Genomic DNA, 27,041 nt, shown 5'->3' on the forward strand with positions numbered 1-27,041 from the left:
CCACACATACTCTCCATTTCCCATTTTTCTTGGGTACAATTACAAGTGGGGAGACCCACTCACTATCAGATATGGGGTATATAAATCCTGCATTCAAAAGTTTTTGAAGTTCCTCCTTCACAATTTCTCTTAGGTTGCGGTTCATTCTACGCTGGGGTTGACAGACTGGCCGGGATCCCTCTTTAATATAGATACGGTGAGTGCATAATTCAGGGGAGACCCCATTCATGTCTGTGTAGTCCCATGCAAATGCCTCTTTATTTTCTTGGAGTAACTTTATTAATTGCTGTTTTTCATTATCAGTCAAGTCAGGATTTATATTTAATGTTTTTCCAGGTTCAATTTCAATTGTTGTACTTTTGGAAGGGCTGCCTACTGCTGTATGAAATAAGTTTTCATCTTTCATGTTCTGCTGGGATTCAGATTCTAAGATTGCAGTGAAGTGATTATATGTTTCAGGGCTGACCGAAGAGGGTTTAGAAATAAAGCTGCTGATTAATTCATCTTCGGTGGAGTCCTTAAAAGTCAAAGCTTGTCCAATAGTTAATATAGGTTGGGTCTCTTCATCCTCATAGTCTACCCATACAGAATTGTCATTATTAATCATGGGTGTAGCATGAGGATAGAGGGTAAGTTGTTTAGTTTCCTACCCATTAGAGATGGTCATTGATCCAGATCTACAGCTGATGAAAGCATCTGCTGTAGCCAGCCAAGGTCTCCCTAGAATCAACGGATGACCCCCCAACTTTGTTTTAGTTTGTAACACCACAAAGTCAACCGGGTAATTCCAGGATTCTACAGAGATTATAAGATCTTCAATGACCCCTTTAGGTTTAATTGTAGAATGGTCAGCCAACTCTAAGATAGTTGGAGTTTCCCTGATAAATTTTTTTAATTGGAGCAATTGTGCTGTTTCGAGTGTCATAATATTTATTGCAGCTCCTAAATCTACTAGGACTTTAGAGATAAAGGTTTTTCAAACCTGGACTGTTACTGTAGGGTGACCAGGGTCACCATACTTTACAGGATAATCTTTTTCGGTCATTAAAGCAGTTAATTCTCCCATCACATGAACTGTGAGGGGATCCTTAGCCTTCCTTCCTGTTTTTTTATACAAATGTCTCTAATAGTTCTAGCATAAATAGGGACATCTCTTAATGCTTGCAATAATGGGATTTTAACATACAAATTTTGTAGCTCTCCTAAAAGGTTAAAGGTCGGTTGCTCAAGTGTTTTAGTGAGAGTCAGCCGTTCAGGGAATGGCGGATCTATTGTTTGATCATTATTATTAGGTGCTGATTCTGTTGTTTCAGCATTATTGTTAGCTGGTTTCTCTTTTCTAACTTCTTCTTTGTCAGAGTCAGTAATATCATCTATAATGGGTTCAACAATTCTCCCTGAGCGAAGATGAATATCATTACATTGCAGGGGAGAGACAGGCTGATTTTGAATGTCAATAACTTGCAGGGCTTTATTATTATTTGGATTGGGGTTAGGTTGCACAGGCAGCTGTGGTCTCATTGCCTAGTTATTTGGAGGAGTATTGGATGGTAAGGAAAGAGACTGTTGTTGTTGAGGAAATGGTATCTGTTGGGCTGCCCAGTTTGGATTCCATTGATTAAAATATGGTTGCTGGGGAGCCCAAGGATTCCATATAGTAGGATCAGGAAAAGGAAGATTTGGTTGCTGCATAAGTGGAAAATTCATTGTATTAAAGGGTGGGTACTGCATTTGGTTCATGGGTGGGTAATTTGTTTGAAAAGGAGAATTATTATTCCAACGACTGAATGCTGTGTTAGAGCTCATACCTTGTCTTTGTGGCCATTGCCTCCTCTGTGTCATCAGGTACACTGCTTCAGCCTCTTCTTCGGTTGACTACAGTGCTGCTTTGATTCCAGGCAGAGAGGGGCATTGCTGTGTTTCATGGTCCTTCTCGCAGATTGTGCAGATAGGTATCTTATCCAGTGGGCATTCTCTGAGTGGGTGTTTTTCTCTGCATTTGGAACAGAAAATGGCTAAAGCAGCTTCTGCTTCGCTTGTTTCTTCTTAACCTGCAGAGCATCAATTTGTGAAGCAAAAGAACTTAGCATCTCAGTTTTAAATTCTTCCAATAAGTTACCTATTTCAGCTCTTGTTGCTCCTCCACTGGCTGACTTCTGAACTCTTGAATACACATTATCCCTGCTCTTTGATATGTTCCCTGCTCCTCTTGAGCATCTCATGTAGAGATTGATGATTTCATCAAATGATTCCTTGGAAATGTCCCCTTTTCCCAGCATGTTCAACATGTCCAGGCAGTCATCTCTTACCCCTTTCAACAATATGGTTTTTAGAATATCTTTACTCATATTGGGGTGGTCAGACCTCTACAGATTATACTGCAGTCTTTCCACAAAATCTTCTAAGCTCTTGTCCTCCTTCTGAACCATTTTAAACAGTTCTTCCTTCCTTTCTCTTGTTCGGCAGTAGTCTTGATATTTGGACAGAAATCCCTCTTTCATCTGGTCCCAGGTGGTGATTGCCTGAGCTCCTAAGCTCATAAAACACCTCAACGCATTCCCTTTTAGTGTTGCTGGAAACAGTTTTAGTTTCTAATTAGGACTTATATAATCATAACTTCTACATAGTATGTCGAATTCAAAGAGGAATTCATCTGGGTCTTCAGAGGATAACCCATGGAAGTTGGGTAATGCCGAGAGTGGAATGTTCTTCATAGGGGTCGTTCCTCTCGGGAGATCCCCAATTGGGAACTCCAGGGTAGAAAGTGAGTTCTCCCCCCTTCCTTCTGTTCTGTTATCCTCCATTGGTCTTTTTCCTGAATCACTTACTTTATCTTCTGTGTCTTCTGTTTCTTCAGGTTCTTCTATCGGTTCCTCAGTGTATTCTGGTACTTCCAGCTTCCTTTCAGGTCCCAGTACTTCCTCCGTCTGTCGATCCATTTGTGAGGAGTATTGGATCTGAGGTCTCCGGGAACTCGTCCTCTGTGATGTTTCGGCCTTTGAGATGATTTCGTCAATATAAGTCTTTCTTCCTCCCTTGCCGCCTGTGAAATTAGGTTTCTTGCGTCCTCTCATGCACCTGTTATTTTCACAAAGAAATCATTAATGCTTTCAGAAATCTTTAGTTGCCTTCCCCGGCAACGGCGCCAAAATGTTGGCTAGTTGAATTGTTTATTGATTAAACATTCAAGTACCACATTAATTGTCAACCTGGGAAAGTCTTTTTATTCCAAAGGCTACCGCGTACTTTATTTACTTAATTCTAAAAGCACTAAAAAACTGTAGCATACGTGATTCTTACGCTAAGTTATCAGTACAGATAAAATGAAAGCAGTTAATTAAGATTACAAATCTGAAAAGTAAAATGATGGATGCTCTGCTGGCAGAGGATCAGGACCCTATCCTCCAGGTGAGGACGTTCAACACTTGCCCCTGTAACCAGATTGCTAATGCACACTGCACTCTAGTTCACCGGTGACATATCCTTGCACACTTCAAGCAATTAATGAAACAGAGTACTAGCAAAACGGAAATACCAGAGGTAATGCTACAGAATCCAAACAGAGTATCAGCAGAAAGAAGCTATCACACACTTACACACTTGACAGAAAAGTAAATGGGTGAATCTTGTGAGGAAGGTGGGCCCAGTCCCTCTCACAAGATTCCCCAGAACACAAAGGCTAGATTAAGTGCTCAGAACAATCTTCTATTCATCTGCCAAAAGATTCAAGTACAATAAAGTTCAGACTTGCTGATGTCTTTCAAAATTTCACTTACAGATCACACCCTCCCCTTCTAATGTAGATGTCTCCTCTTTATAGAGGAGACATCTATTACAATAGATTATTACAGTTCATTCAGTTAACCCATTCTATCAAAAATAAGAATTACAGACCGCTGTTGCAACAGTATAACAACATATTCTTTCTTAGGTTCTGGCTGTTACACAGCTGGTAACTGTCTTCGACCGTCTTCTTGGGATCTTCGCATTCCTTTGCCGTTTCCCCATGCTGTTCCTGATTTAAGCAATGGTAACTGTATTCTACCCACTTTAGATAGCTGCAGATCGTGCGCGTCATCGTTCTTCAGATAGTTGCCGGTTGTTATTCCTAGCTGTTGCAAAATAGCCTGCTTTAGATGGTTGCTGTTGCTGACTGTAGCAACTGCGTAGTTGCTGCTTCTGGTGTTGCAGCAACTGCGTAGTTGCTGTTTCTGGTGTTGCGGCAACTGCGTAGTTGCTGTTTCTGGTGTTACAACAACTATAAATTATAATTCCTGCAGGCTTAAGACAATTACTTGGCAACTTAGTCAGCTTTTCAAAGATAAATATAAAGATACTCACGAATATGCAATGAACAATTAAACATATAGATATTCGGAAAGTTACTTCGTACCTTGGGGAGATTAAGTCATTATGTAATCAAAGCTTACAACTTATGACTGAAAAGGATAATATTATGGCAAAAATATAAGGTCAAAATAGGTCAATTCTGAGTCCTAACAATAGTCATTATTCGTGACGGACCTTGAATGTCACCACAACACCTATACTTCTAGCAATGCGACTTTTGGTAACAATCATCAAACCTCACCATATATATGCACCAATAGTGATGACCATGAAAGATCCATCACAATCAATCATTGTTGTTCATATGAAATGGTGACAGTCACTATTCGTCATTATAATCAATATTCGTGACGGACCTTGAATGTCACCATAACACCTATACTTTTGGTGATGCCACCTTTGGTGACATTCAATTTTTGGTGATGGAGGCTATCGTCTGTCACCATTGCTTATATGAAATGGTGGTGTTCACTATCCATCATTATAAATCATTATTGTTGATGGACTTTGAATATCACTACAACACCTATACTTTTGGTGATGCCCCCTTTGGTGATGTTCAATTTTTGGTGACGGAGGCTATGGTCTGTCACCATTGCTCATATGAAATGGTGAGTCGCTATCCGTAATTATAAATCATTATTGATGATGGACTTTGAATGTCACTACAACACCTATAATTTTGGTGAGGCCACCTTTGGTGACGTTAAGTTTTTGTTGACGAAGGCTCTTTTGACCATCACCAATGAGCTTATGGTGACATTTTTCGCCCCTCACCAATGTCCTTTTTTCTTGTAGTGTGTGTTTGAATCTCTCATGCACCTTCCTTGGCTTGTTGCAGCTGTCACACCCTTGCTACCAACAAAGACATATTACTTGCCTCTGTGTGGAATCATGGTCAAGGCATTACCGTACGACCCATTGCTCGAACTCCTACACCAAATAGTCTGAGGTCTAATTGGGACTTCTTACCGGGGAGATCCCCTTACATGTTAGCGTGTCTAGTATCGTCAACATTTTGGTGCTATAAGGAGGGCCAGATGACAAGCTAAGTCCTCACATCTGTTTTGACTCTCCACATATCTATCATGACTAACTACAAAGTTTCTCTTCTGGAGTGTATGTCTTATGGAACGACTTCATTATCTCATAAAAGCTCTCAGATAACTTGTCACATAAAACATTTGATGGTGGAAGCCACGTAGTCTTGGTTAGGCATGCAGTCAGCGTTGTAGGCTCATGAGAGAGACATGGAATCTTTGAAGAGTACATGACCTGCGCACTGTTCGTCTACACGCTTCGAGGGAACCCCATGCATTGGTGTGCTATGTTGCCGTAAAAATCTATTCATTCTCTTGCTCATGTGGTTGCAGAGATAGTCTGTACTTCCAATCACTTTAACCATAAAGCACTCGATCAATAAATTGTGAAATTACGAAAAGCACCCAATGAATCCATTGATTAGTTTTACACACGCTTTTGTAATCTTACAAACCAATTTCCCAAAGATGAAATTGATTGGGAATTTCTTTATGGGAGATTTGAGTATCTTCTTCGCATATCTAAACCCCGCTCAACACACTTCGGCGATGGAGCTGCACAATCACACGTAGGCACAGTTGCTTCACAAGTGACTCTCTACCTTCACCTCCTCAAACAACTCCACTATTGGAGAGTGATGTGGGAGATCATGCACACACATCTGTTGAACTATCACATCCTCCCACCCCACCTACTCTTGATATCTACGCAGATTTGGCTTGCAAGCCTATTGGTTGTCACGTGGATTCATCCCCTCAACCTCCATCCCTGAGTTCTGTTGATCCTCTGGATTGTACTTTCATGTGTTCTTCCATTCCGGACTCCTCACCTACTGTGAATGAGGATCAATTTGTCAACAGATTTGGTGTTATGCAGCCAACCTGCACCATCATTCATGATGAGTGTGTGTGGAAATCTAAAGAAGAACCCGCGGTGAAGGATGAATCCCGTTTAGCTGCACCTCATCTGCTTTATCTTGACATCCCTTATGATTCTGCCACTATTTATTTCCCCTGTGAAAACTCATTTCCAAATGTTTTTACTTCCAATCTTTCACAGACACGTTGGGTGTCAGTATGTGATTACATTGCGAAGAGGACACATCTTCCTCTGAAGATCTTTCCAATCCTTCATCTGTCATTTCTGAAAACAAAGAGGGTGAACATCCTTGCTTCTCATCTACCCCTCTACATGATTCATCAAATCATGAGGATGCCAACAAACATTCTGAATTTTCTGATCTTGGTTGTCGTGATCTCTCTACTTCTTCATCTGATCACGATGTTGATTCAATCATTGTTAATATGTCTAAGACACTGGTTTACGATGATATATCTATCAACAAAGTAGAAACCCCGTAGATTGTTGAGGCACTTTAGCTTGAGTTGATGGTTATGTCAAGTCCTCGTTGTCCTGAGGTTGGTTTTACTTCCAGTTAGGAAAATTGTTGAAACACGTAGGGCTCATCATCAGTCTTTGCTTTGCATTGAAGATCAACCAAACACCTAGATTTCGCTTCCTCCACTCGAACTACATGATCCCTTCACTCATGCATTGGAGGAATCTTACACATCAAGCACACATGCACAATTTAAGTGGTCTATCTTTCTCACATTTTCTTGCATGTCACAGTTAAGACAATGCATACACCCAACATCTGCATGTAGTGTAGCACAACACCATGGCAGCTCCACAGAGTGCATGTCATGCACTTTCACTCATCCTTGTTCTGTGGTCGCTTGTAAGCTCAGAGTGTGTCCGTCTTCATCGTTATATCTTTCATGCTTGCTGGTTTGTGCAATTGTGATGTTTGCAAACTGTGCCTTCACCAACATGGTTCAACCAATGCACCGATGGCTGCATTGGAAGTATCACTTCACGTGAGATGACCCATGCACTGTTAGCTTAGGAGTAGGAGTAGTGTTCTATTTTGAGTTGTTTGCTTGCATGCATGTTTGCTTATTTCTTTGTTTGTTTTTTTTCTTTCTTCTTTGTTTGCTTACTCACTTTGCTTCTGCATTTTCTTCTACTTGTTGCTTTTCTTTTTGGTTTGTTTGCTTGTTATTGTCCATAGGTTAGTTTCACATGGACCTTCTGCGACTCTTGAAACAAGATGGGTAAAGTACAAGAGGACTTGTACAACTCTCAACATTTGGTTATATGTTGTCCACTCTCTTATGTAAGAACTTTTTGTATTCAATCCATGATATGTTGATGGAAAATACATACTATTCGAAGTGAATCTTGGTGAAAACACAACACTTGCGTGCTAATTAGTGTCACCTACTCTAGTCAGTGGTTTTTGGTTTAACCCTTGTCAGCTCAGTCAAGTAGAGTAAGGTGATGGGGAAAACCTTAACCAACACGTCAGAGGTATACATAAACTAATTCTATGAAGGAACAACCTCTTCTTCTCTCAATAAGTCAGGATTCCTCTTCCGCCTCTGAAATGAATAAGTGCTACGCACAGTTATGAAAAAAATGAAAAAAAGAAAAGTGAAAAATGAAAAAAATGAAATTGAATAAGGTGAAAGAAGAGAAAGGCTTCCTGTGCAGAGAGGTGATGCAAGTAACTCCACCGGGGCACTGACCAGGCTCGCTGGTAGCAGAGCGATGCTTGTGTTCCTGCATGAATCTATCGGGGTATTGTCCAGGCTTGCTGGCAGCGGAGCAACATGAGAGACGAAACTAATACTCTGATGAATATAATGCTTGTGCACCAATATACCCCTCAACCCCGATCAAAAAAACTGTGTTGCATTGGCTTGGAATGTGTGTCAATCAACCAAGAGCTTGGCAGATGCTACATCTTACAATCAAGCAAGTGTGGAACCAAGACGAATTGATAAATGAACAATAATTTTGGAGGTGTTAGACTTTGTTTTCACGAACAAGGTCCATTCAGAGAGCTGGAGTTCTACCAGTGTGTCTCCAAGTGTTGTAGCAACTACAACCACCCTCCAAAATTTTTCCTTAGCTTCATTTTGGAGCCTCCCTACCAGCCTTTCATAGCAGCATGTCTTGCCTTGTCAAGTACACAAGCTTCAGTGTTTTTCTTGCACAATGACAACCTATCCATCAAAGCTTGTTGCATCCCCCTCACAGGCTACTTCTCTAGACTTGTTCCACTTGCAAGTTGAGCAGCTCCCTCAAGAAATTGCATAATTCTGAAGGGGAACCAACCTTCCCTCCAGAAATTGCACAATTCTGTTTGGCAACTTGCTGGGCTCCAGAATCGTGCAAATTTTCTTATCATTGTTCACTAAAAAAATTGCGCAATTCCTCCTAGCAGGACTACTTAGCCCAAAAATTACGCAATTCTAGGAAGAAGTCATCTGCTCTACCTAGAAATTGTGTAATCCCTATGGGCAACTAGCCCAACTCCCTCCCATAAATGCACATTTTTTCCTCCCAGCTGAGCAGACTGTTGCATGTGTAGTTGAGTTGATCGGTTCCCTCCAGGACTGAGCAAAACTGATTTGCATGCATGGAATGCTCCTCCCAAGGCAGCATGCAAAGGCATCCCTTGTTTTACGGATCTATTTTTAGCAGTTGGAGGTTACATGCAATGATCATTTCAGAAATCTCCCACCAAGTGTCAAGAAATTGCGTAATTCTGAAGGGGAACCAAAATTCCCTCCAGAAATTGCAAAATTCTGTCTGGCAGCTTGCTGGGCTCCAGAATCGTGAAAATTTTCTTATCGCTGTTCACTAAAAAAATTGCGCAATTCCTCCTAGCAGGACTGCTCAGCCCAAAAATTATGCAATTCTAGGAAGAAGTCAGCTGCTCTACCTAGAAATTGTGTAATCCCTATGGGCAACCAGCCCAACTCCCTCCTAGAAATGCACATTTTTTCCTCCCAACTGAGCAGACTGTTGTATGTGTAGTTGAGTTGATCGGTTCCCTCCAGGACTGAGCAAAACTGATTTGCATGCATGGAATGCTCCTCCCAAGGCAGCATGCAAAGGCATCCCTTATTTTATGGATCTATTTTTAGCAATTGGAGGTTACATGCAATGATCATTTCAGAAACCTCCCACCAAGTGTCACTTTCCCTAGATATGTGGCATGTGTGTCGCTACCTCAATTTTATCAAAACTCATCAACCAGATGCTACAGAGCTCATTCCTCACATCGATCTTGCAAATTTGACATCCCACATTACATCTAGGAGTTGTCGGCACATTTAACTGAGCTGTTTTTGGGTAAGGTCGCTTTTCATGGCGTTTTTGGTGCTTTTTTTGTTTTGCTACGTATGAATGTTGTCTTCTTGATTTCAGTGAGCACTTGCTGTCATTTTGATACATAATAACTTGTACTAGCACCATTTCATTTTTCATTTGCATCTCACTGCTGTCACATGTATGACACTTTTTTGTATGGATGGTTACCGTTACGACGACTTGCTTCACGCACATGCATGCTTTCCTGTTTTTCAAATCTTGCACTTTCTATTTGCATGAATGATCATTCACTCTCGTTTGCACTTATCTCACCATGCATTCAAACTTCTCATGTTTTCTGTCGCCCGTCGGCTGGACTGGGCTGCCTTGGCTCAGACCGTGCCTTGCCCGACTAGCACTATGCATTTCCGGAAGCGAAGGTTGTGCCTTCCCTCTAGAAATTTTGGAAGTCTAGCTAGGCATTGACCTCTAGGCTTGCATTGCGCAATTCTTGGAGGCAATGTCCGGCTGGCCCCAGAAACTGTGCAATGCAATTTGCTGGTTGCATGTCACTATTGACTGAAATTGCACATTGTGTAGTTTCAGTCCTCAATAGGCCAAGTTGGACTATGCATTGTGTAGTTCCAGTAGTCAGTCGACCTCCTAACAGTGCAGACTATGCCTGGCACAGTTTTGGTAGTCAGTCTCCTAACCTCTCGATGGAAATTGCGCAACCTTCATGATCAGTCACACAGGTATGTTGCAAGTCAATTCTCAAGTTTGTTTTGGTTTTCAACTGACATATTGCTTGCCATGAGTGTTTCCATGTCTCCAAGTATCGTAGGTGTTCATATGCCTCTCAACATCACAAGTACAATGTTTTTAAGGAGAGTAGATCGAAGACACCGTTTAGAACCCACTTGGGGATGCAATCTATCAAGTGTCTCTGAATTTGCCTACCCATGAAGACATCTAGTTGTTCGTAGACAAGGACATCAAGATATGACGTCAGAAGCATCATAGAAAGCAAAACCATGAACAACAGCTGAAGGTAGCACACCGGATGCAACGAATGCAAGAGGAAGGTTGTTGAAAACACAGAGGTGGAACAAAGTTGCAAGCTCAAGTAGATCCACTTGTGATGAAAGAAACTTTGGGGACTCAGGCTATGAGGTGACGATGTGACATGAAGATCACGTGAAGACAAAGAACGAAATAGAGAAGGAGTTGCATGTATTGAAGAAGAAACTCAAGGAAGAACAGGAGCTGCATAGATGAGAGAATGAGTTGCAACAGGAACATGTACAACAATGGGTGCAACATGCACTCATGGATGAAACTGCGCTCGTACAAGTTATAGATCCATCCTAGTAGCCGGCATGAAGTATACATGGTGAACATCATTGTTGATCACATGTAAGGAAATTTAGAAACATGCATGTCATTGTGCGCACGCATGCAATCTAACCCATTTGGCACACTCACTGAGGCAAAGACAAGAAGCAAGTCCGACTGGAGCAGAACATGCAGGTGACAATTGATGCACATGACGACCAAAACACATTGGAAGACCAACATAGACACTATGCATTAGTGTGTTTCCGGGTCGGTCGCACCGAATAAGACCATGCACATGTTAGCAGACGAGTTGGATGGAGGAACCACACCAATGCACCGAGATGCAATGGAGGCAAGAGTTCGCTTCAGCAAGATGTCACCATGAAGCGCATGCACACCATCATAGATGACCAAGCTTGGCATCAGCTCACTACCTTCACCATAATAAGCATGTCAAAGAGTTAGTATTATCACAACGGAGCGAGTGTCAGTGATGTATTTCATGGCTTTCTCAAGCCATTTTGTCTCACATGGGCACATGTGCATTGTAATATAATGTCTTATCAAGTGGAAGTTCAAGTGTCGATAGTTGGATGTAACAGTCATAGAGTAGATGAAGAGTGATGAGGGTAGATGAACTGTCACAAAGGGGAATGTTAAGGGTCACCCCACTCCTTACTATAAATAGAACCTTATAACTCATTGTAAAGGCTTTTGGTCAGCCAAGCTTCCGATAGGACTATCTTAGAGAGAGCTTGGACAATATTGTAATGAGCCTTGGCTTCTCTACTATGCATAGCTAGTATATCTCCTTGGAGGAGCAGGTGGTTGTGGCTGTAATGTTCTGCTGCCGGAACTAGTGGTTAGACATGGATGTATTGTAAGATTGGAACTTACACTTATTAATATAACAGATCCATCACGTGTCATGCATATGTTGTATTGTATTCTATGCTATCTGGTTTACTCTAAATGATATATGTATTTGTTTGCTTACACATGCATGTATGGACTTTTCTATGTACGTATGTATGAATATTTCTAAAACGTGTTGTTGGTTTAACCATCACTTTGGATTGCTAGCTAACTTTCCTTCCATGTTGTGATGCATATTTGCTTGTGTGTTCCCTTCTTAACTCTGTGCTATCACAGGTTTCCAAGGGGCGCACTCATCTCAACCCCCATGTGTTTGAACCTCTCATGAATGTTCCTTGGCTTGCTGCAGCTATCACACCCTTGCTACCAACAGAGACATCTTACTTGCCTTTGTGTAGAATCACAGTCAAGGCATTACTGTATGACCCACTGTTGGGACTCCTACACCAAACTGTTAGAGGTCTAATTGGGACTTCTTAATGGGGATATCCCCTTACATGTTAGTGGGTCCATCACCATCAATAGGGCTACAAATTAATGTGTATATATGGAAAACCAATGGCATTGCCAATGATCTAAGAAGATTATATTTTTTATGAATCTTGGGTTCCCCATAGATTCTAGGTGTGCAGGTGTTTTTGGAAAGGAGACGTGTCTGAATGATTGGGGGAAGAGAAGAGGATTTAATAGTTTAGGAAACACAGTTCGTGATGGTGTTGAGAGGATTTTTGGTAAGGAATTTGTAGGAGTAAGAGGAGAGGAGGTCGAGTATCTTAGTATTGTAGTCAGAAGAATTAATAAGTACAGTGGAATTTCCTTTGTCATCTTTTAAAATGATGATTTTCAAGTTTTTATTCATGTTTTGAATATCACAAAGTTCTTCTTTTGTAATATTTGGTTTGGTTAGCTTGCAATTGTAAAGTAATTTTCATACATCTTAGCGAATTTCTTTAATTTTATGTAAGGGGAGGTGATAAGTAATGGATTCAATGGAACACATGATGTCCTCATAAGGAATTTGACGAGGGATAATTGCACAGTTAAAACCTTTATCAAGAAGGATAATAGCCAAGGGTGCAAGATTTGAGGGAGAAATATTGATAATAGTAGGGGAGGGACACACTTTTCTCTTTGAGTGTGGAGTTGGTTTGAGTAGGGGTAGGTTTAGAATTAGACAAGGGTGAATAATTGAAGGTTGGTTCAAGGTTAACAACATGTTTAAGAGCAGGGGAGGAAAATAACTAGGTGTTAGGGGAAGCTATGGTTTGAGGGGAAGCATATTGATAATATTTACAAGAAGGAAAAGTCAAAATGACTCTAGAGGGGGGACAAAGAGGATTGGAGGGGAAGGGATTTAGGGAAAGGGAGGTAGAGCTCAGTAGAGAATTTAGGGATTTTTAAATAAGATAAGGGACACATGTTTTAGATTGAAGCGATGTGGGGGTTGAAGAAATAAGAGCAGAAGCTCGTAGGTGAGCCAAACCTCGAGACATGGTATCCAAAAGTGTCAAGCAGTTAGGGGAAGGATCCATAATGGTGTAAAGGAGGTAAGAGGGAGGAGTGTAAGCCTTGGTCGAAGGTAGGTCTACACACTTCATCGAAGGAGGGTATACACACTCACACACAAGGTTTATACACTCAAGAAATGAGATTATTAGAATCTTGCCCCCCATTTTTTGATTTTCGCCCTCCCCTATTTCATTTTTTTTTATAGAATCTAATATGACAATATTATAACTTTTAAATGCTTAAAATTTATACAATTATTCTATTAACATCGTAATAATATATCATTCTTTTTCTTGTTCAATCACATTATATCTCAAAATAATAATCTTTATCATTAAAAAATAATATAACAATAATTTTATTATTTGTATAACTATAACTTTTTTCATATAATATTAAATAATAGTTAATTAACCTGATTGATATATAACTTTAAAACTAGTACATTCTTATACATTATAATATTATATTATTTTATCATAATAATAATAGAAATACTTAAGAATATTAATTAACCTTACTAATTATTCTTCATGTTCATATAATTATAATTTATAGTCATTATTATTAATAATATTAAATAAATATCCTAATATTATTAATAAACTAACATTAATAACAAAGTTATCTTAACTAATTATCAATTTATAATAATAATAAAATAATAATAATATTATAATTATTCATTATCATTATATATAATATAGTTATAATTTAGTTGAAGGGTTTTAAAACATTAATATAAATTCATTTTTTTGATGACTTGTATTTCTAGTGTTCTTTGTCCTCTTGTTCCTTGACCTACATGTTTTAATAATTGTTCTCCCTGATTTCCTTTTTGTAATTATACCTTACCTTTTTAGCTTTTCTCTTGACAATGTACCGATCATGAATCTTATTCTAGATTCGAAATGGAGACCTCAACATAATGGACATTGTAGATTATTCTCTAATTTTACAGTTTAATTATAACTTTATATCCATAATTCTACATAAAATCATCATCATCAACAACAACAAATAAAATCATAATATTAATAATACTTTGCATGTCAAATAATAATAATAATAATAAATTACATTTTATTTACAATTCAATATAAACAACATTTTTAACTAAATAAATTATTATTAATATTATAATCACAATATAACTCTATGATAGCATTATAATATTAATAGTATGAATATTGTCATAATATGACTAGATGTTATTAATAATTTTATTTTTGGATAATTTATAAATAATAAAGCTATTAATTAAGAATTATAATATTATATGTTTTCTAAGCTAATGGATCTTTTCATTATTTTGGAAAAGGTTTATATAACTTGGATTTCCAAAAGTGGACCAAAATCTAAGAGATTCTTAATATCAAGATGAGCCAAGACTAGAAATATACCTGCTAATAAAAGACAATTAAATAATAACTATGACAATAATTACTACATAAAAAACTCCTTGAAGATTCAAGAATTCAAGGGGTGAAATGCCTTTAACGTTGGCATGATTTTCACTTGGTTGACTAATTATTCACCATCTTCTTAGATCAATGCCTTATTTCTCTTTTGGCCTCATTTTTTGGCTTCCTTGTCTTTCCTAGAGACCAACTTGAAATCCTTCATGTGAACCCCATGATAAGACTTTGAAGAACTCCAGCTCAACTATTCTTCTTCATTGCATCATAGATAGGCCTTGTAAATAATCCTATTATGATGAGTTGGCATGTCCTTCATATCTTTTCCATGCTATTCTTATATAAGTGCAATTAGTCGTGGATCATCTATATATATATATTATAGGCTTGTGCTTTAGTTTCTTTTGATAGGAAGTGAACAATTTCCTGTAGTAATGGATTTTGCTGGTACTCTTTAGGAAACTTTTCTTGAGCATTGGAGGATTTAGTAAGAGCTTATGGGGTTTTTCCTTCTACTAGTTGCAAGCTTGATTAAATATTATCTTTCTTCAAAGACTCCTTTGGAGATGAGACGGACTCAAAACTATTTCTAGATCTAGGGATTTGGTTAGAATTTGAAGCACCCTGAGAACTCAAATTTCTTCTTCTTTAGGGGACTTTTCCCAAACCATCTTGTTATTTTAGATAAATGTGTTCTTTGGGTGATTCATTTGCATTCATCAAACAATCCCTAATAAAATTCTCATATTCATGACAACATCTACATCTAAACGAGATATGATTATAATATAGATGATGTTTTCAAACATTATCCTGATAATAAATATCTATTGAAGCCAGAAGAGACTGGATATATTCATATAAAAATAAATCCAAACATATTATGTATACCTCCCTCTCTCAGTAGCCTTCGATATCTTGACAAAGCTGCTAGTGGCATTACTAAGGCCTTCAAGGGTTTCCTCCTCCCAATATTCCTTTGGAAGACAAAATATTTAAACCCACATTGGGGCAACAAGGAAGTCTTCCTTTTCCGGATTATACTACTCCTTCCAAAATCACATGAAGAGGCCTGCATTATTAAAAAAAATATAACCCTCCTTCAAAAACCATTGATATGTCTTCCAGGCTGGAGAAAATGCCCGTGAAGAATCCTTTTGCCTCTAGATCCAATTTTATATAACCTTGTAGGTTCCATTTATTTTGGATCCACCCATTCAAAGATTTTTTATAGGTCCATAATCCAATGAACTTGAAAATCAAAGCATGATCTTGCATATATTAGATATATTCTCTGATCTTGCTGGATTTAACCTCATATTTTGGATCTTACACCACTTTTTCCATGCAACTCGCTGGATTTCTAACTTGCGAAGATGCTCCCAACATGGGTTTCTTTGAGAAATCAGAAACCCCACTTTGCCTAGTTTCTCTATGAAAAGGATATCAAAGATGAAGAGATTGAAAGGGAATACTATAGATCCAGAACCATTACGAACTCCCTAAACAATCCGACTGAAGGAGGGGGAGAGCCCTCTCTCATGGAGCTGATCATGGATGACTATGTAGAAAAAACCCTATATTAATAATTACAATATATAATAACTATATTTTCATAGTTATAATTATAACAATATAATACCATAAAATTATAACAAAATAAAATCCTTTTTGTTTGGAAATACTATTATAATATTAAGACAATAATGAGAATAATAATAATAATTGTTATAACATTATTATATAATGTTAATACTATATGTGTGTGTGTGTGTTGGCATGACTCACTCGGGATTTGAAACTTGAATCTTATAGTTTACATAATATTTCATAATACGACTATCACCAATTGAGTTGCTCCCGTGGGATATATATATATATATATATATATATATATATATATATATATATAGGGTAAACCCATAAGGGGATTTGAACTGGTGACCTTTTCGCATAGAGTGCCTTAATAATTTACTCATTCACCATCAATCCAAATCCCTTGGGATAATACTAATATTATAGTAATACTAATATATTTTTTAATAATATTATAAAATAAATAAACAATTATTTTAAACATTTCAAATTTTATTTACAAACTCTGAATAATTTAACATTTCTTTTCTTTTTGAACAATTCAGAAGATCCCTCAAAAATATTATTTATTTCTCCTAATAATTTGGTCATTTTAACCCTAATCTTTTAGCCCTCCTGTCATTTTCTTTTCTCTTGGATTAAACCCCCTCTCCTTCTTTTGAGGTCTTCATAATATGGTCGTTACTCCCTTTTTCTATTTAACCTGGTTTGGCTCTCTTTACACTCATTCAAAAGTTTCATTTGTCCATGATAATTAGCGGACCATCTGCTCAAAATGTTGAATGTTTCACACACATGCCACAAACTTTCTCATCAAATTTTTTTCTTTCAATTTCATAAAAAAACACATCACTATTGACAATGAATTTACCATATAAAATAATTTGACACCATTTTTTCTAAGATTTTCAAATGGGAATAAACTTCATACTTTCAATGGGATTAGTGCATAACATGACAAGCCAAAAATTGTAGGATGATTTACCTTTGGTTTAAAACCATGTCAATCCTCATCAAGAATTTTTCCATATAAAGCCAATGTAGGATATCAATTTCCTAGATAAGCTACAGTATGTACTATTTTTACATAATACTTTGTGCTCAACCCTTTGAATTTCCACATAGATCTTTCCAAGCCCACAAGAGTTCTATTCATCCTTCCAATAACCCCATTTTTCTATTCAGTATGTGAAGTTGTTAGATGTATATTAATTCCATTGTATCAAAAATAATGATTGAATTCTTTTGATGTGAATTCTCCTCCATTTCTATTCTCAAAGTTGCAACTCCCTTTAGCTGTATTCTCAATGGTTTGTCAACGACTAGTAAACTTTTCAAAAGATTTAGACGTTATTTTAAAATGTACACCTAAGTCATTCTAGTCTAGTAATTAATGAAATATCTAAAATATTGTTAGACACCTATACATATTTTCATTGGACCACATAGATAATTTTGAATCAATTGTAAATAATTTGAATATTTCCATGAGTTGGTTGGAAAAGCTTCTCACTTTGCTTGACATGAATACAATTTTCACACTTAACATTTATTTTAAAAGTTGTAAACCCTTTACCAATTCTTGGGACCTAAACTTGAGTAACATTTCAAAATTTAAGTGACCAAGTAGAAAATTCCATAGTTTCAATAAACAAATCCTAGAATTTATTGCTCCAAAAACATCATGCTTCCTAGGGATAACTTTCACTTTCAGTCTTAGAAGCTTTCCATCTTCATATCCAGACATTACTATTTTCAAGTTGTCTTTTTTTTAAATTTATCCTTACCAAACCAACTATCATGATGGTTTAATGTCCAAATTGTTAAATTGAAACCAAATATAACATTTTTTTCTTAAATATAGGTACATACCATACATTTGAAATCCATTTTTCAAAAAATTCAGCAAGAAATATTTCTGTTGGACCTTTTCATTGAGGAATATGTGTTGTTCCATTAGTTAAATAAATGGGCTTTAGTTGAATATCCTTGAAATGCTAAAAGTAATCCATTCAAAAATTCTTATCTTGAGTTGCTAATGTGTCCAATATCGAATCATCTTCAAATGGATTTTTGAGTAGATTATGAATGTCAATTGATGCCGCCGAATCAACCTCCTATACTACAATGAAAAATAATCACATTGTTCATCTTGATCCCAATCATCTAGAAATTGAGCTAATGAAGTAGACTTGAATTTGAACTAAAATTTGAAATTTGCTTAAACTTTGGGAATTAATCATTTCTAGTTAAGCAATATGATGCATAATTCCCTTTTCTTAAACATATTTTGCACTTTAATTGGCTTGAATTTCTCTCTCTTATAAGTTATGCTTTGGGAGATTTGAAAATTTTGTTGATCAATACATCCTCTACCTTGATTACAACCTTTTTCACAACCTCAATTAGAAGACTGATTTTAAAAATTCCCAAAATTCGTATTACATCATCCTCTATACTTTTCAACGCTATTTGGACTAAAGAAGATACGTTCCTATATTGATTACTTTTGTTTACCAAATATGTTATTATGCTGAGATAATAGCTCCTTGAGTAAATCAAAATTGGCATATGAAAATTTATTAGTTATTTGTAAAGTTTCAATAAAGTGCTTATAAGATGAGGTAAACTATTTATGAAAATAGACATAAACTTCAAGCTCAGGAAAGCCAACTTTGATGATGTTCTAATTCATGTTTTTTTCATTCTTGTAAATATAATCTAATACATCATCACCATCTGTTAATATTTTCTTAAGTAAATTCATTTATAAATCAATTTGTTGAGATCCATGGCAAGCATTAAAAATATTGTGAAATTCATTCCAATTAGAACATGAATTCTCACTACAAACAAACAAATGTTCAACTATTGAAGATCAAAGCAAAGCAAGCGCTTTGTTGTCATTTACTTCCCATTTAGCTAACTAAATAGCATAAATGGGATTTATTGTAGAAGTAACCATCACAAATATCATGTCATAACTCATTATATCTTAAGGTGCTTTGTATGTAGAGTTTCCAAGATTTGTAATTCTTAGAGCCATTAAACTTATTTGAATTTTTGAATAGATTTATCAACTTAGACATTTTATTGAAAGTAGATTGCCTTGAAAAAAGTGAAATTTGCAAGTGGTTGAAAAAATAAACTCACCATGAAACTAAGTTGCAAAATACCATAAATCATTTATGAATATCTACTAAAAATATCACTTTTAATGGCTTAACTTTGACCCTTTAAAAGTCTCGTTAGAAAATAAATTGGGAAAGTATCGTACTAGACTCTTCATAACTTCTTGACTTCAAGTTTACAAAATACAATTGATTGTTTTCCAAATACTTGTCAATTTGACATGAATCTTTATTGATAAAATATTACCCCCTAAGGTGAAAAACCAATATTTTAATATTTGCCATAATCTGTTATCATTCCACATTTTATTCTTAAGCAATGTACTTTATGCAATATAACCGTTTTATACAATATGATCCCTTTTGAAATGAAAAGCATTGCTTTAAAATTTAAAACATTTTTTATCAATAAAAAATATAAAATACATGCTTTATAATATATTTCATAAATCCACCTCTATACACATGATCCAGGTGGATATTGGTGGCTACCTGGCTATTCCACTTGGACCTCAACACTGTTTCCTTTCAATTTCTTATTTTCCAACACAATTTCCTATTTTCAAAATTTTCTATTTGGGAAGTTTTCGAGTCCTGAACTTCCATGTTCGCTGCATATTTTCTTTCCTCAGATATACCTTTCTAACGAGCTATTATGTGCACAAAATGAATATCGCATGCCAAAGTTACAACCTTGGGAAGTTGACATTCCATCTAACCCCATCGAGGCCCACAAGCTTTTCGTGCTTCATCTCCTAGGGTTAGGTTTTTGGATGTTGAGGGTTTCTCATTGTTTCTTTATGATAAAAAGGCCTTAGAACCTTATTTTAACTCAATTTAGAAGGCATGTAGCAATCACATCTCTTCTCAGAGATATGTTACCATTGCTCGAACTAGTTTGTTTTAATTCTGCATGTAAACAATTTTCAACATTTGTTATTTATTAATTGAAGTTCCATTTTGTTGTATCCCTGTGTTGTTGTTTAAATATATATTTCATTTTGTTCCTTCGTAAATCTGGATCAGTGATATTAGAATTGTCTTCTCATTCTTAGTTTTTCTGTGCATGTCCCCACTGAGGCCAGGGTATAAGGAGTTGGGACTTGAGCTAGTTGATCCCTTGCAAGACCGACCTTGTCGACCCTGACAAAATCCTATGGTGGAAGAAAAGAAAGATGAGGGAGCAAGAGATCCTTTCAAATTGTTTCTCAAAGAGGCCCTCAAGTGACAAAGGAATGAGATGATGGATATTTTTTCCCATATCTTTCAGTGTCATCTAGCAATCACTTCAGTGGAACCACCCCCTTTAAGGTACAAGTTGATTTTGACATTCCGATATTTGAAGGTTAGATTGATGCAAATGATCTAGATAGATGTTTAAATATGTTGGAAAGATATTTTTTGGTCCCTAATTTTTGCAATAGAGAAAATATTACTTTTGCACTCCTCAAGGCCACCCCCCATGTCAAGGATTGGTGGGAAACTTACTATGAGCAAAGGGATGAGGAATAATCCTCACTATTTTCAGCCACACCCTCTTGGGATTCTTTCTGAGATGACATCAGGGAACAATATTACCTTGTTGGAAGCTATGAAGACAAGTACATAAAATGGACCACACTATGATGGGAAAGGGACAAAGAAGTTCTAGAGTTCACAAATACCTTTCATACCTTATGGATGAAGCTAGGTATCAAGGAATCTGAGCAACATTTGGTGCTCAAGTACCATGGTTGTTTTCACAAATACATCTAGGTAGAAATGGAGTTCCTAGACATCTCCTCGGTGCACTGTACCAATATGCTATCAAGATTGGGTATAATATTAAATAGAAGAAGCGAGACTTTCAATCTACAAATCCAAAGAAGGGAAAAGACACATCCAAACTATAGAACAAAGGACAAAGCCAAGGTGGAATTACCTAGGAAAACTCATCAAAGCCACAAGAAAAGAATAACAATGGGAATATGAAGAAAGACATCAAGAAGTGGTGTGAGTTCCACAAGAGCCCCACTGTGACAACACAAATGAATGTCACACAAAGCATTCATTGGTGAATGAGCTAAAAGCTTCAGAGTTAGATGCATGTTTTTACTCTAAGCTAGACAAGGGAACATATCATTAATGCAGAACCTGGTTCCACCGTTGCCACCACTAAGGTCAAGAAAAGTGAGCCCAAAGATCTAGAGGAGGGTGAGTGTCTCTTCCACTCACATATGTGGGTGAAGGGTTCTCTGTTATAGTTCATCATCGATAATACGAGTCAAAATAACCTCATCTTAGCAAAGGTTGTTAAACGATTGGGACCGCCTACAACACTACACCTGTAGCCATACACCATCGGGAGGCTCCACCAAGGGAAAGATCTTCATGTTAGCCATTAGTGCTGCCTTCCCTACAACATCAAGCCTTTCAAGGATGAGGTATTGTGTGATGTTTCTCCCCTTTAAGTTTGTGATGTTTTATTAGGATAAACATACTTGTGGAAGTGTCATGTTGTATATGAATCCAAACCTCATATTGTTATTATTACCTTGGGCATAAAACATTACAAGATACTGGAGGTAGCCCCACCTACTTCCATTTCTTTGACCTCTGCTAATAAATGTAGTAAGTTCATCCCCCAAACTAGAAAATTTGTTTTCTTCTTGATTCATTCTCAAAGCTAGGAAAGATCATGGGCACATCCATGGCCCCAAGAAAGAGTTCCTTTGCATAGTAGAAGCAAGTTGATAAGGTCATGGAAGACTATAGGGACATCTTCTCCTCACCTATAAGGGTACCTTTGCACTGTCAGGTCAAGCATTTGATCAATATGAATCTTGTAGCACCTCTACCTAATGGGATAATCTACTACCACTCTCTTATGGAAAACGAGGAAATCAAGCAGTAGATCCAGGAGTTGCTACAAAATGGCATATCCAACCAAGTTCCTAAGATTGTGGGAGTCCAATTGTACTCTTATAAAAGAAAGATGGGACTTGAAGACTCTACATTGACTATTAAGCACTGAATAAAATCACTGTTAGGAACATGTACCTGATCCCATGGATTAATGACATTCTTGACCAGCTCAAGGTGGCTAATTACTTTAACAAGATTGATTTGAAGTGAGACTATCACCAAGTTCTAATATGTTGATATTTGTAGCTTGGGAGGTACTCCAAGCCTTGAGGATCGAGGGTTTGGAGGAAGGAGCTCCACAAGTGGCCTTGTGGGCTAGAAACCCAAGCTTGGGATTTTTCACTCAAAGTTGTTGGGCAAAAATTGTGATGATATTTGGACATGTGATGGATGGAGATGATAGATGACATTGGGACAAATCCAACGTAATGAAAATGATCAAAATATGATTTTCCTATATGGAGATATTAATTTTTTAAGTTAATGTGTGGGTTTGGTCAAGGTCAGTTAGGCGTTTAGAGACGTTGTGACAAGTTGTCAAGCCCACACATGTGACTTGATGGAGACCTTGTATTGTGTATAAATATAAGGTGGAGGAGAGTCATTTAACATATCTAAGAGGAACACACAAGTGCATGAACATGAGTGTAGGAACATGCGAGTGCAGGAACATGTAAGTGAAAGAACATGAAAGTTCAGGACCATGCAAGTGGAGGAACGCGAGTGTAGGAACACGTGAGTGCAGGAACATGCGAATGCAGGGATGCACGAGTGTAGGAATGCCAGTGTAGGTAGCGTGAGTGAGGGCTGTGTGTAACAGACTACACCAAGGTGACATAGAAGATGCTCAAGGCTAGGTATGTATTGTAGTGATGTGTTAAGGTTGAATTTATGCTAGTGGATGATGTCCCAGGAGAGGAAAATTTCGAAGTCTATGAGTAACCAAGAGGAAGGGTTTCCTAGGTGGTTGGATTCCCCAACCAAAAGCAGATGCTACAACAAGGATTGGTTACTCGTGGTCTATTGGAGGGTAGCATGAGAGTGGACCAAGTGTGGATAATGATTTGGATTTTATGGTCTGTTAAAGGAAAGAATGATAGTTTCCAAGTTTGAGGTGCAACACTTTGATGGAAAAAAGTAGTTGCTAGAGTGGTAGTTGTTGAGCTCATGGGTCTGATAAACTAGGAGCAGTTTGTGGGGCCCTAGACTTATGTGTAAAAAAGGACTTCTACAACAGATGATGGGCAGTCCTCCTAGCCCGTGTTCATTGTGGGAGATGGACATCTTGCAGTGATAGGTGGCAACCCTCTGTGCCCTATGTTAGTCTTCATTGGAGAAGCACAGGAAGACTATAGTGGGTTGAAGTCCCTGAGTAGCCGAGGAGCAACAGTGGGTAGTTGAGAGTTGTTCTCAAGTGGAGTTGTGAAAAACTTGACAAGAGTCTTGATGTGTTATTCCCTTGATGGAATAAAGCACAACAAGTGAGAATTGGATATCCAAGGTTCAGTGGTCAGATAGACTTGGATTGTTGATAGAGGCAGTGCTGCAGACCGGGAGTCAAAGGACTGGGTAGGTACAGGGTATGATTGAGGGGAGCTGAGAGAGTCGACTTCATCAACCAGATGGTCAAAGTATCTTATTGAGGATAGATTGGTTGTCGATGGAATGACACCGAGCCCTAGTTTTATATTCTTGTACTAGTGGATATTTGAGGGCCATTATCCTTGGTACGAGAGCCCTAGAATTTTGTATTATATGTTGATTAATATAATGAAGTTGGGTTAAAATTTGTAAAAAATTGTCTATATTTTGTGCACTAATAGATCTACCGTTGTTTATATTCCGATGTGAAAAGTAGTATCGTTGTGATTCTTGGTTTGCTAGCACCATAGATTTTAATATTCTATCCTAGACACTAGGATCATGGAAAAACAACATGGTATTAGAGCGTATCTGAGCTACTTTGAGGGACAAAAAAATCAAAGTGTGCACAACAAAGCAACTTAGAGGGGGATTTGTGGGTGTCTAGATCATGGAGAAAAAGCATTTAGCTGAAGACATGGAGATGTGGTCTTGACAAGTTACATGGTGAGATTGGCTAGGAGTTCTAGTGGATCAGTGGTGAACTTGGTGCACTTCAGTGTGTTGTTTGGTGGTTTGCAGTTCATGGAATTCCTTTGACTTGTCATGGATAGTTGGGACAACTCGAGGATTTCTTTGGCATGGACAAGATTAGTTTGATCAATATGGATTCTTGTGATGGACTACAACTTGGTAGGCTAGAGTCTTCATCATATCGTGAGTTGCATATATGAGATTGGAGGGATGTGCATGAGTGATATTTGATCCAGTAGGATGAGTTCTTGTAGGAATGAGCCAATGGAGATCGTGTAGGCTTAGAGGGAGTCTAGCCTTAGAGGGAGTATCCCTATGGAGGTTTGGGATATTCAGGTTCAAATGTGATGAGGCAGAGGCACTATCGAGGTTGCCGGGTTCATTCTACAAGGTATGCTAGAGTGATGGACGCCATATGGGCTAGTGTCACTGATGATGATGGTTACTTCTAAGTCTTGGAAGTACCTCCCTCACTAAGAGGGAGTGTTGATATTTGTAGTTAGGGAGGTACTCCAAGCCTTGAGGATCAAGGGTTTGGAGGAAGGAGCTCCACAAGTGGCCTTGTGGGCTTGAAACCCAAGCCTAGGGTTTTGCACCCAAAGTGTTTGGGCCAAAACCGTGATGATATTTGGACATGTGATGGATGGAAATGATAGAGGACATTCAGACGAATCCAACTTAAAGAAAATCATCAAAATCCTAGTTGTCTATGTGGAGATATTAATTTTTGAAGTTAATGTGTGGGCTTAGTCATGGTTGGCTAGGCGTTTAGAGTCTTTGTGACAAGTTGTCAAGCCCACACATGTGACTTGATGAAGCCCTTGTATTGTGTATAAATATAAGGTGGAGGAGATTCATTTATCATATCCAAGAAGCATCTTTCATACTCTTCACATCAAGAAAGGAAACTCGAGTGTAGGAATGCGAGTGCAGGAACGCACAAGTGCAGGATCGTGAAAGTTCAAGAATGCACAAGTGCAGGAACATGAGAGCAGGAATGTGTGAATGAAGGAATGTGTGAGTGCCGGAATGTGAGTGTCGGTAGTGAGTGAGGGCTGAGTGTGTAACATACTGCACCAAGGTGACACAGAATCTACGCAGGGCTAGGTATGTATTGTATTGATGTGTTAAGGTTGAATTGATGCTAGTGTATGGTGTCCTACGAGAGGACACTTTGGAAGTTTATTAGTAGCCAAGAGGAAGAGTTTCCTAGGTGGTTGAATTCCCTAACCAGGAGCAGATGCTACAACAAGGATTGGTCACTCGTGGTCTATTGGAGGGAAGCGTGAGAGTGGACCAAGTGTGGATAGTGGTTGGGAATTTATGGGATGTTGGAGGAAAGCATGATAGTGCCCAAGTTGGAGCTTGATGTGAAACACTTTGATGGAAAAATGTGGTTGTTAAAGTGGAAGTTGTTGAGCTCATAGCTATGATCAACCAGGAGCAATTTATGGAGCCATAAACTTATGTGTAGAGAATGACTTCTACAAAAGATGATGGGAAATCCTCCTAGCCCATGTTCATTGTGGGATATGGACACCTTGTAGTATAGGTGGCAGCCCTCAGTTCCCTGTGCTAATCTTCATTGGAGCAACGCAAGAATACTATAGTGGGCTAAAGTCCCTAAGTAGGCGTAATGGGCAGTTGAGAGTTGTTCCCAAGTGGAGCTATGAAAAAATCAATAGGAGTCTTGATGTATTGTGCCCTTGATGGACTAAGGCACAACTAGTGAGCAGATTGGATAACTAAGTTTCAATGGTCAGATAAACTTGGATCATTGATAGAGGCAGTGCCACAGATCAGGAGTCAAAGGACTAGGTAGGTATAAGGTACGACCAAGGGGAGATGAGAGAGTCAATTTCATAAGCCAAATGGTTAGAGTATCTTATTGAGGGTAGAGTGGTTGTTGATGGACTGACACCAAGCCCCAATTTTGTATTCTTGCACTAGTGGATATTTGAGGACCATTATCCTTGGTACGAGAGCCCTAGACCATTGTATTATATGTTGATTAATATAACAAATTTTGGCTAAAAATTGTAAAAATTTGTCCATATTTTGTGCACTAGTAGATTTACTATTGTTTATATTCCACTGTGCAATGTAGTATTGTTGTGATTCTTGGTTTGGTAGCATTAGAGATTTTAAGATTCTATCCTAGACATCGGGATCATGGAAAAATAATACAATAGAACCCACAAATGTATGGAAGACCGCCTTCAAGTCCAAGGAGGGTCTATTTGAGTGGTTGGTCTTGCCCTTGAGGTTGACAAATTCCCCTGTAATTTTTATGATGATGATGGATTAAATCTTGTGGCCTTTCACCAACTCATTCATGGTTGTATATCTTGATGATATCCTCATCTTCAACAGGAGTTAGGTAGATCACTTGCAACATATTCAACAGGTCCTTCAAAGTTCCATGCGACAACACAAGCTATGTGCCAACTTGAAGAAATGCTCCTTTGGCATGGACTAGGTCCAATATCTGGGCTACATAATTGATGATAAAGGTGTGCATGTAGATCCAACTAAGATCTAAGTCATTCAGGATTGGCCAACTTTGACGACTCTAATAGAGCTTCACAACTTCTTGGGC

The sequence above is a fragment of the Pinus tabuliformis genome, chromosome 5_1 (genome assembly GCF_031772625.1).
Source record: "Pinus tabuliformis cultivar Carrire ecotype Pingquan chromosome 5_1, CPIR1, whole genome shotgun sequence".
In the NCBI taxonomy this organism is placed as follows: Eukaryota; Viridiplantae; Streptophyta; class Pinopsida; order Pinales; family Pinaceae; genus Pinus; species Pinus tabuliformis.